Genomic DNA, 10,166 nt, shown 5'->3' on the forward strand with positions numbered 1-10,166 from the left:
TCCAAAAACCAAGTCAGCCCCCTCCAGGATCCTTTCAGCCAGCTTCAAACCTCCAAGGAAAAAAGTGACTTCCAGTCAGAGACAAAGTCCAATAACCAAATTTCTCTTCTCCCAGAGTGTGGCCAGCAAACCCACAACTGCCGCTCCTGGAAACCTTCCGTTGGAATCCTGGTTTTTGCATCTTGGTCCAAAGTCCTACAAAACCTCTCTCTCTTCATGTCTCTCTCACAACACCCCCCCCACCTTTTATTAGCCATAAAATGCAACTTGCATTTTCTTTTCCATGATACTTACCTCATTAATAACAATTCTATCTTAACTCTTTGCTATCTGAAATATACTCTTAACCTCCCCTCCAAATAACAAACTCCTAAACTCATCTTAGCTGTTCTGTCTATCTAAATACTAAGCCAAGAATGGGTCATAGGAAAATGCTTTAGGTAGGAGAAGTACATGAACATAGTTTTCCATACCAAAACAAGTAACAATTTTTTCAAATCATTACAACAATTTCAATAACATATTGAACATGCAAATGACTTATCCTAATGTCTATAAATTCGCTAAGAAAAATTTCCTAACACTAACAAATGCTAAGCTACAATCATAATACAATCTAACTTCTCTACTATAGAACTTGTATGTCTCTATTTCCTAAGCCTTAGGCCAATTCACTAAGCTATTACTATCGTTAGCAGTTAGACTATTAATGAACTTACTCTAAAGTTAGCATGTTAGTTAATTTAGTAATTACATGTGTGTACATACAAATTTACATGTGTACATCCTTGTGGATTTCTGTGCAAACTCATGCAGAAAAGAAAATCTTTGAATCTCTTTGAATTTCCCACAGAAAGTTTTGTCAGTGTGTCTTTGTTGTCATGCAATTATGCCCGTTGTATATTTACCCAATCCATGAATATCTTACTTTGCTATGTAGGATGTGAGTGCAAATATGTATGTGATGTTCACTTGTACGACGAATGCTTATATAACCTTCATGGCCAAAAGTCCCAAATTTCAAAGTTCCAAAGTCCTTCCAGTCCAGTCATGTTGCTTGAAGAAATTCTCTTCCTTTCCACTCTGGTCCTTCATCTGGTCTGCATGCGATTCGCCATCGTCCAGACTTGATTGAAGACTTGTGTTCCTCAAATCAGGATCCACTGCAACTCAGGAACCTGGGAACATATGAACAAACCACAGACGTGTGCAAGTTAGGTTTTTTACATATGTGTGTAAGTATGAGTGAAACTTAACTTTTGCATGGAAGTGAGTTGAAATCTTCTTGCATGCCAGAATTTATCAATCTTTCTTCATGCATGTGGGTTAGCTTTTGCATTTGTATCTCTTCGTGCTTGCAGGTTAGCTCAGACTTGTGTTTTTCTTCATGCATGGGCCTATGCATTATGACTAAGAGTATAGTTTTCAATTTTTCTTTTTTTTCTTCATCAAGGAGGTCTATCATATGGTTTCTGTATGTAGTTTTTGAATAGTTATTATATTACTTAGAGATAGTTCTTTTTGATCTGTTACTATTTCGGGCAGAAACTATGTTATATTTTACATTGAGGCTTTGTTTCTTTGTGGTTGCTACTCTTTCAAATGGAAGATTGTCCTTATATTTTCTTTGTTAATGGCTGTATGTCTTCAGAGACTGTACTATATACTTCAGCTTTAAAGGTGCTTTTCCATTCTTTAATCATTTCAATTAGTGCAGGGCTCTCTGTACTGAATTCTAGTGGCAGTACTCTCCAGTGCTTTCCTTTGTTCTCAGTAGGCTTACATTCACCAGGCTTCTTATTGCTTTCTTCTTGGGCTATTCATGTTGCAGTTCATGACTAGGACTTTTTTCTCAGATGTCATCTGTATATGTATCATCACTGATGACATGATCACATTGTTATGTCTAGTGAGATATCTGAAACTGTGAGATAATATCTTCATGGTATACCCTCTCTCCCTTCCTTCCCCCGGTATAGACTGTTTCCGGATGAAGGTTGAGAGGTATGGATAACCTTTTTTTTTTTTAATTTCTCAGTTCTCAACTATATCTTGCTGTTAAAGTCATGTTACAACAGATTCAATCAATGTGAATCCATGCTTCTCCAGCATTCTAGATGTTTGTGTCTGTCCTAGTTATGAAGTTAGAATATTGCTACAAGTTTAGGAGTGTTCAAGATGTACTTCTTTAGCTGTATAACTTGTTCACTGTGCTACCCCAAGACTAGTCTTCATTCACATAAGGTGTTGTGTAGAATGTTACCCTATGGAACTCCAACTAATCTTGGTTTCAGTTACAGCATGAATGGTACTTGCCATATGTTTGAAGTTAGAGACTAGAATTGAAATTTTGTATCTATGTCCCCTCCTCCATTTCTCAACATGTTTCTTGATATTATCCTTCCCATTCAGAATCTATATCTTCATACGCCATGTAATTCAACTTCTCTATAAAATCTTCTTCGTTATCAACCCCTAAGCTTGCATAAATTTTTTCCAATGGTACACAGCTTGTTCTGTGCCCAAAGAATAATTCCTCATCATTGTATTGGTATGAGTTTGTTTGCACTGGTTCCAGGTATTCTATCTTTTCACTTGCATCCCACACATTCCCTTCTTCATCTACCTCTTCATAAAGCTTATAAAACAGATAAGGCATTTGTTCTACATCATCTTCATTCATTATAATTACACCTTCTGGTATACCTTCAGATTCAATGTCTAAATCTGAATCACTAAATCCAATCGCTATGGTATTTGGATCTTGCTCAATGCCATGTGAACTCTTATCAGATGTTGGTAACTCTGGCTTTGCATTGTGATCTAAGCCTTTGTCACCAGCTTCGGTGTTACTTGTCAGTTTCTTTTAGTTTCTCACTGCTAAGCTTTTGAATGTCATTTTGAATTGGTAAACTAGATGGTATGAGGTTATGCAGATCTTCTCCACTGTTAATAATCACAGATCCTACTCTAACACTAGTCTGGGGTTTATGTTTATCTTCTTTCCCACTTGACTGTGTAGAGATAGGAATCTTTCCCTCTAACTTATTATTTTCTTCTGGGAATAAGGTTTGTACTTCTGCATTTCCCCCTGCATCTAGTATGTGTCTTCATGTTGCCCTGCCCAGCAATTCATTTTTGCATAACTCTAATTATCATAAGAGATTTTCTTATAGATTTTCTTACATTAAGCTAATGTTTGCCTATTTTCAACTTCCACCTCTTGCTTCTGGGGTGAAACCGAATAAGTTTAATTCCTCTTCCAAATAATAGTCCTTCAAATACTCATTCTTAACTATCATGTCCTTCCAAATTCTTCTGATTTTCAGGGTATCTATCCTTTAGCTCCCTTGATTCATATACATCATAGACTCAAAGCTCTTCGTTGTTCTAGATGCCTTCCTCTAGACCCTCTCTGATTTATCAATATCTTTCCTATACTATGTTGCCTAGGATTAAACATGATGTGACATCCAATTAATTGTGCTAGGGCTTATTCTAGATCAAGGCAATTGTGTGCTGGCTTGTCTTATAGTTGAAGAACATTCCAATATGTGAAGTATCAAACAATAGGTGAATATTAATCTGTTTACTACATATTTGTAAGGATGATACAGGAGGCTTAATAGTTAAATCTGAAAGTCAGGCCATAAACAAACTTTGGCACTTTTGTTCTTCATATGAGCTCATTCCCACCTATCCAGAGGAGAGTTTGTCAGAAGCTGGTCAGTAGGCTGTTATCTCCATGATAGGGGCAAAGTCAGCCAACATATGAGTCAGACTTTCTCTTCACTTTCCTATCTCTCTTTTTAGTCCCATCAAATAAGTAAATGCTTAAAGACCCCTACATATAGATATAGAAGGAGAGGTAATATTCTACTTTGTTTCCCCACCAGTCTCCACACTGGAAACTCCTACATGAATTCCTCTAAAAGGAGATCCCTAACCCACATCAGAAATTAACTCTCCTTATCTTCATAACAAAAACCTCTGACAAAGGTCTAATTACTCAAATTTACAAAGAGCTACATCAATTGTACAAAAAATCAAGCCATTCTCCAAAATGGGCAAGGGACATGAACAGGCAATTTTCAGTTAAAGAAATCAAAACTATTAATAAGCACATGAAAAAGTGTTCTACATCTCTTATAATCAGAGAAATGCAAATCAAAACAACTCTGAGGTATCACCTCACATCTAGCAGATTGGCTAACATGACAGCAAAGGAAAGTAATGAATGCTGGAGGGGGTGTGGCAAAGTTGGGACATTAATGCATTGCTGGTGGAGTTGTGAACTGATCCAACCATTCTGGAGGGCAATTTGGAATTATGCCCAAAGGGCACTAAAAGACTGTCTGCTCTTTGATCCAGCCATAGCACTGCTCAGGGTTTGTACTCCAACGAGTTAATGAGGAAAAAGACTTGTACAAGAATATTCATAGCTGCGCTCTCTGTGGTGGCAAATAATTGGAAAATGAGGGGATGCCCTTCAATTGGGGAATGGCTGAACAAATTGTGGTATCTGTTGGTGATGGAATACTATTGTGCTCAAAGGAATAATAGAGTAGAGGAATTCCATGTGAACTGGAACAACCTCCAGGAAGTGATGCAGAGTGATAGGAGCAGAACCAGGAAAACATTGTACATTGAGAATGATACACTGTGGTACAGTCAAATGTAATGGACTTCTCCATTAGTGGCAATGCAGTGACCCTGAACACCTTGGAGGAATCTACAAGAAAAAAAGACTATCCACATTCAAAGGAAAAACTGTGGGAGTAGAAACACAGAAGAAAAACAACTGCTTGATTACATGGGCCAAGGGGATAAGGTTGGGGATGAAGACTCTAAATGAACATCCTAATGCAAACACCAATAACAAGGAAATAGGTTTTGATCAAGGACACATGAAATACCCAGTGAAATTGTGTGTCAGCTGCGGGAAAGGTGGGGGGAAGGGATGGAGGGAAATAATATAATTCTTCTAACCAAGGAATAATATTCAAAATTGACTAAATAAATTAACTTTAAAAAAATGATTGTATCAGTTCACAGTTCTACCAACAGTGTATTAGTGTTTCAATTTTCACACATTCACTCTAACATTTATCGTATTCCTTTTTAGTCATATTAGCCAATCGTACAGGCAAGAGATGGTATCTCGGAGTTATTTTAATTTTCATTTCTCTACTCAGTAGTGATTTGGATCATCTTTTCATATACCTATAGGCTTAATTTCTTTATCTGAGAACTGCCTGTTCACATTTTTGACCATTATTGGGGAATGATGTATATTCTTAAAAATTTGAGTCAGTTATCTATATAAGTAAGAAATGAGGCCCTTGTCAGAGACACTTAATATAAATTCCACCCCCACCCCCAGATTTTTATTTCCCTTCTAATCATGGTTACATTGGTTTTCTTTATACAAAAATCATCTAATTTAATGTAAATAAGTTTCCATTTCATTTTGTAATGTTCTTTATGTCTTTTGGGGCCATAAATTCTTCCCTGATCCAGAAATCTGACAAGAAAATTATTCAGTGATCCCTTAATTTGCTTATGGTATTACTCTATTTCTGGATTTAGTAGCCATTTTTACTTTAATTGGTATATGGTATGAAATGTTGGTTTATGCTTAGTTTCTATCAAATTATTTTCTAGTTTTCAAAGCAGTTTTAGGTAATAAATTCTTATCCAAAAATCTATGATCTTTAGATTTATCAACTACTAGATTACTACAGTTATTTATTACTATGTATTATGTTCCTAATCTCTTCAATTGATCCATCATTCTATTTCTTTGTAAGCACCAGAATGTTTTAATGATGATTGCCTTATATTAGAGTTTGAGATCTGATATGGCTAGGTCACCTTCCTTACTATTTTTTTTCCATTAATTCCTTTGACATTCTTGACATTGGCCTGGGAAATTTAAATTTTGTTATTGTAGTCCTGGAATATTTTATTTTAGGGTCTCTTTAAAGGGGTGATTCGGTGGATTCTTTAAGTGTCTATTTTCCCCTCTTGCCTGTGGCTGTCAGGGCAGTTTTCCCTGATGATTTCTCATAATATATTGTTCAGAATCTTTTTTTCATCATAGCTTTTAAGTATTCAGGTGATTCTTATATTGTCTCACCTAGATTTATTTTCTAGGTCAGTTGTTTTGCCAGTAAGGTAGTTGAGATAGTCTATTTTTAAATTCTTTTAATTTTGTTTTATTATTTTCTTTTTTATTTTAAACCCTTGCCTTCTGTCTTGGAATCAATACTGTGTATTGGTTCCAAGGCAAAAGAGGGGTAAGGGCTAGGCAACAGGGGTTAAGTGACTTGCCCAGGGTCACACAGCTCAGCAATGTCTGAGGCCAGATTTGAACCTAGGACCTCCCATCTCTAAGTCTGGCTCTCAATCCACTGAGCCACCCAGCTGCCCCCTGTTTTATTATTTCCTGATGCTTTATGGAGCCATTAGTTTCATGTGCTCAATTCTAATTTGTAAGGAGTTATTTTTTTTCTTTGGACTTTTGTGTTTCCCTTTCCATTTGGCCCAATCAGGTCCTTAGGAAGTTATTTTGTTTAGTGCTTTTTTTGCTTCTCTTTCCATTTGGCCCTTTCCAATCTCTAGTGAGTTGTTTTCTTCAGTGTTTTAGGGCCTCCATTCTCATTTGGCTAATTTTAGTTTTAGGAAGTTCTTTTCTTCAGTGAGTTTTCCCAAGTTATTGAATCTTTCTATAATTTATTTTATTTTATTTTTTAAACTTCTTTTCAAATTCTTACAAGAGTTCATCTGGGGGTCTGAGAGCCTTTTTTTTTTCTTTCCTTTGGGGTTTCACATGTTTCCTTTTTGGCATTGTTGTTCTATTTTGAATTTATATTTTGATCTTTCCTGCCACTCAAATAATTTTCTGAGGTTACATTTTTTCTTTGTCTTTTACTAATTTTTTCTCATTATTGTTATTTCTTCCCTTATTACCTTGTCTATCTGTTGAATATCGCTGCTCCTGGGGCAGAGGAAATATTGTTCGAAGCTTGTAGTATAGCCTTCTCTGGTGCTTGGAGTAAGATTGACTGTCTTTGGGTTCCTCTGTGTGCATTTGGAGGAAGTGGCCTGGCTGGCTTCTTCTGGGGATACTAGAAGCTGGATTGTGCTCCCTTTTTTATTAGTTTCCCTATTGTCTCATGTACTGGGCTTTCCTCCATTCTGCCAATTTATTGCCTCTGGCCACATAGGCTGCTCCCTGCTCTGCCATTTTGTTGCCTTAGGCCATGTGAAATTGTGTATGGCTTCTCCCTACTCTACCTTTTCATTACATCAGTCCCCGTGGAAGCAACTAGGATAGGATTGGCATTGGGCTGTTCCCACTCTCTTCTTTTTCCTTACCTGGGCTGATCTACATTTTGCCAGTTCCCCCCTGATGACATACTCTCCGGGTTACCCTCCCTTGTCACCCCAGTGAGATGTGTCCCTCTTGTTTTCCTTTGTTTTGAGGCCCTTTGTTTTCTATTTTTGTGTGTTTGAAGAGTTTGGATGAGCTGAGTCTACCATTTTAGCTTCCAGCATGCTAAAATAACCCATTACTTTCTTTTCATTAATATTATAATCCTTTTTCATTGGAGAGAGATGAGTTCTCTGGCCAATTTATTCAGATAGAGAGGAAATGATGAGAACTAGATTGGTGTTAGGTTTTATTAAAGTGCTTTTTCCGTTTCCCAAAGAATTTTTTTTGTTTTTCATTTATCACCCACTTTGCAGAAGATCTTTTCAAAAGCATCTGGAAAGAACTTTAGAGAAAAAATATTTGTCTTAATTTTATAGAAAAACTAAAAAGGAGAATTATAATATTCTTCTTCACATAAAGAATCACTACATTGTTCAGAGTTATGAAGGTTTTCAGAGTAATTTTCATTTACATTATGGTGGTATCACTTTAGAAATCTGATAACCTGTCACATTTCTTCCCCTCTTTTGTTGTTCAGTCATTTCAGTCATGTCCAAATCTTTGTCACTCTGTTTGGGATTTCTTGGCAAATATCCTAGGATGGCTTTCCATTTCCTTCTCCAGTTCATTTTACAGATGAGGAAGCTGAGGCAAATGGGATTAAGTGTCTTAATTAGGTTCATAGAACTAGTAAGTGTCTGAAGCTGCACTTGAACTCAGTTTTTTTTTTTTTTTTCTGAATCCAGGTCTGGTTCTCAATCCAATGCACTACCTAGTTGTTTAGGGAAGACTAATACTTCTGGTGCAAGGGCTTGATTACTTCTTTCCATGACTGCTTTCCTCTGATGTCCATTGGTCACCTAGTTCTCACCCATGTCTCTAAGAAACTATAGCACAGGCAATGGCTACTCCTCAGTAAACCCTTTGAGAGAGTGGGTTAAACTAGGTTAAGGGTAACCAGAATGACTCAAAACCATCAATGAGGTGTCTACCCTAAGTCTATGAAGATGTCCTCTGGTGGGAGGAGTAGATGAGAACAATTTGTTTCAGCTGTCATAAAGACGGTGGAATCAGGAGCTATGGATGACTTAGAGTTTGGTTAGACATCAAAGAATCCAAGGTCATCCACTGCATCCCAAGCCATCACCAGTTGTCTCAACTTTTGTCTCATCTCTGGACTTCAATGTCTCTGGAAGAAAGAGAAAGGTTAACAACTTTGTGCAAATCTGACTCACTTAAATCCAATTTATGCATGAGTCAAAAGGTATCTCCCTGTTATGTCATTTTGTTCCTCTTTCATTATGACAACAACCATAGAGGTCATCACGTAATTGGTCTCCTGGTATTGCTCTGCATCAGTGCATGCAAATCTTTTGAAGTTTCTCTTAATCAATCATATTTGTCATTTTTTATGGCACAATAATCTTACATTAACATGTCATAATTCATTTATCCCCTCAACTTCCAGATTTTTACAACAAAAAGAGCATGTACACACACACACACACACACATACACAGACATGCCTATATCTCTATATCTACACCTCTCTCTACATGTTCCTTTCCCTTATTTTAAATCTATTTGAGAAATACCACTAGTAGTGGCATTCAGAGTTTAGAGACTTTTTACCTACCCACCTTTTGAGGAATTAGCTCATGTTAACTTATTTCTTCCCTGACTTCTTTGACTCTTGTATATCTTGCCTATCACTAATATCCTATAAACTATGATAACTAGTATAACATATACTATTTATATTATCTTTTAATTGTTTTATTATTATGTGTCTTTTTTTACCCAATGAAAGACTATGTTCCTATTAGGAAAATAATTTTTGCTTCTTTTATATCCTCAGCAGAGTGTTGGCCTTATAGTATTTGATAATTTAAATTAAATTCAACCAATTTCTATATTAATTCATTCTGAAAATAAGATAGTCAATATAGTGACACCAGACCAATAATTTTGGACAAATAAACATATATGAAGAAAGAATGAGAAAAAATGATGTCATGTTATATGCTTATTTCTAGTACTGATTAATTTCCAAGAATATACAAATTTTTCTTTTGCAATTATCATAATCCTTTAGCTTCTGTATACTAAACAGATCCTTTCCCTCTTTGCCTATCCTGAATGGTTTTTATATTGTCATTCTGTTGGCTAAACTATCTTTGTGCTATTCATTCCTTTAATTCATTAAAATCCAAATCTTTGCCTAGAATTGTTTCTTTACATCTACTGAGGAATTCAATTCAAAGGAATCCCACTTATCCAAATCAATGGCTTACTTGAGCAGCTCTATTTCCCATAGCGCTTCCGGTCCCAGAGGAATTGATTTAAACTAAGATTTCTTGGAGGCTTCAAAAGAATGATTCAAGCTTGTACTTCTCTGAAAGGATCCAGGGCCAAGGGGACTGTGTGGTTTAATAGGTCAGACCAGTTTAGGTCAGTTCTTTATGCTGTAGTGTGGAGCACAACACATCTGACTCCATTTAATAACAGGGTATATCATGAAATAGGGACCCACTGGATTGATGATAATGGGATTGTTGAATGGAGAGCTTCCATATTCTTTCTTAGGTAATTTTCCTTGTAGGTAAATCCAGTTAAAAACAAAACAAAACCAAACAAAATTCTACTGCCTCTAATCTTGTTGGATTGATGACATAAAATAAGGGTCTATAATAGTCTCTGTCTCTCTATCTCTTCTTCCTTGAATACA

Source organism: Monodelphis domestica, chromosome 3 (genome assembly GCF_027887165.1).
Source record: "Monodelphis domestica isolate mMonDom1 chromosome 3, mMonDom1.pri, whole genome shotgun sequence".
In the NCBI taxonomy this organism is placed as follows: domain Eukaryota; kingdom Metazoa; phylum Chordata; class Mammalia; order Didelphimorphia; family Didelphidae; genus Monodelphis; species Monodelphis domestica.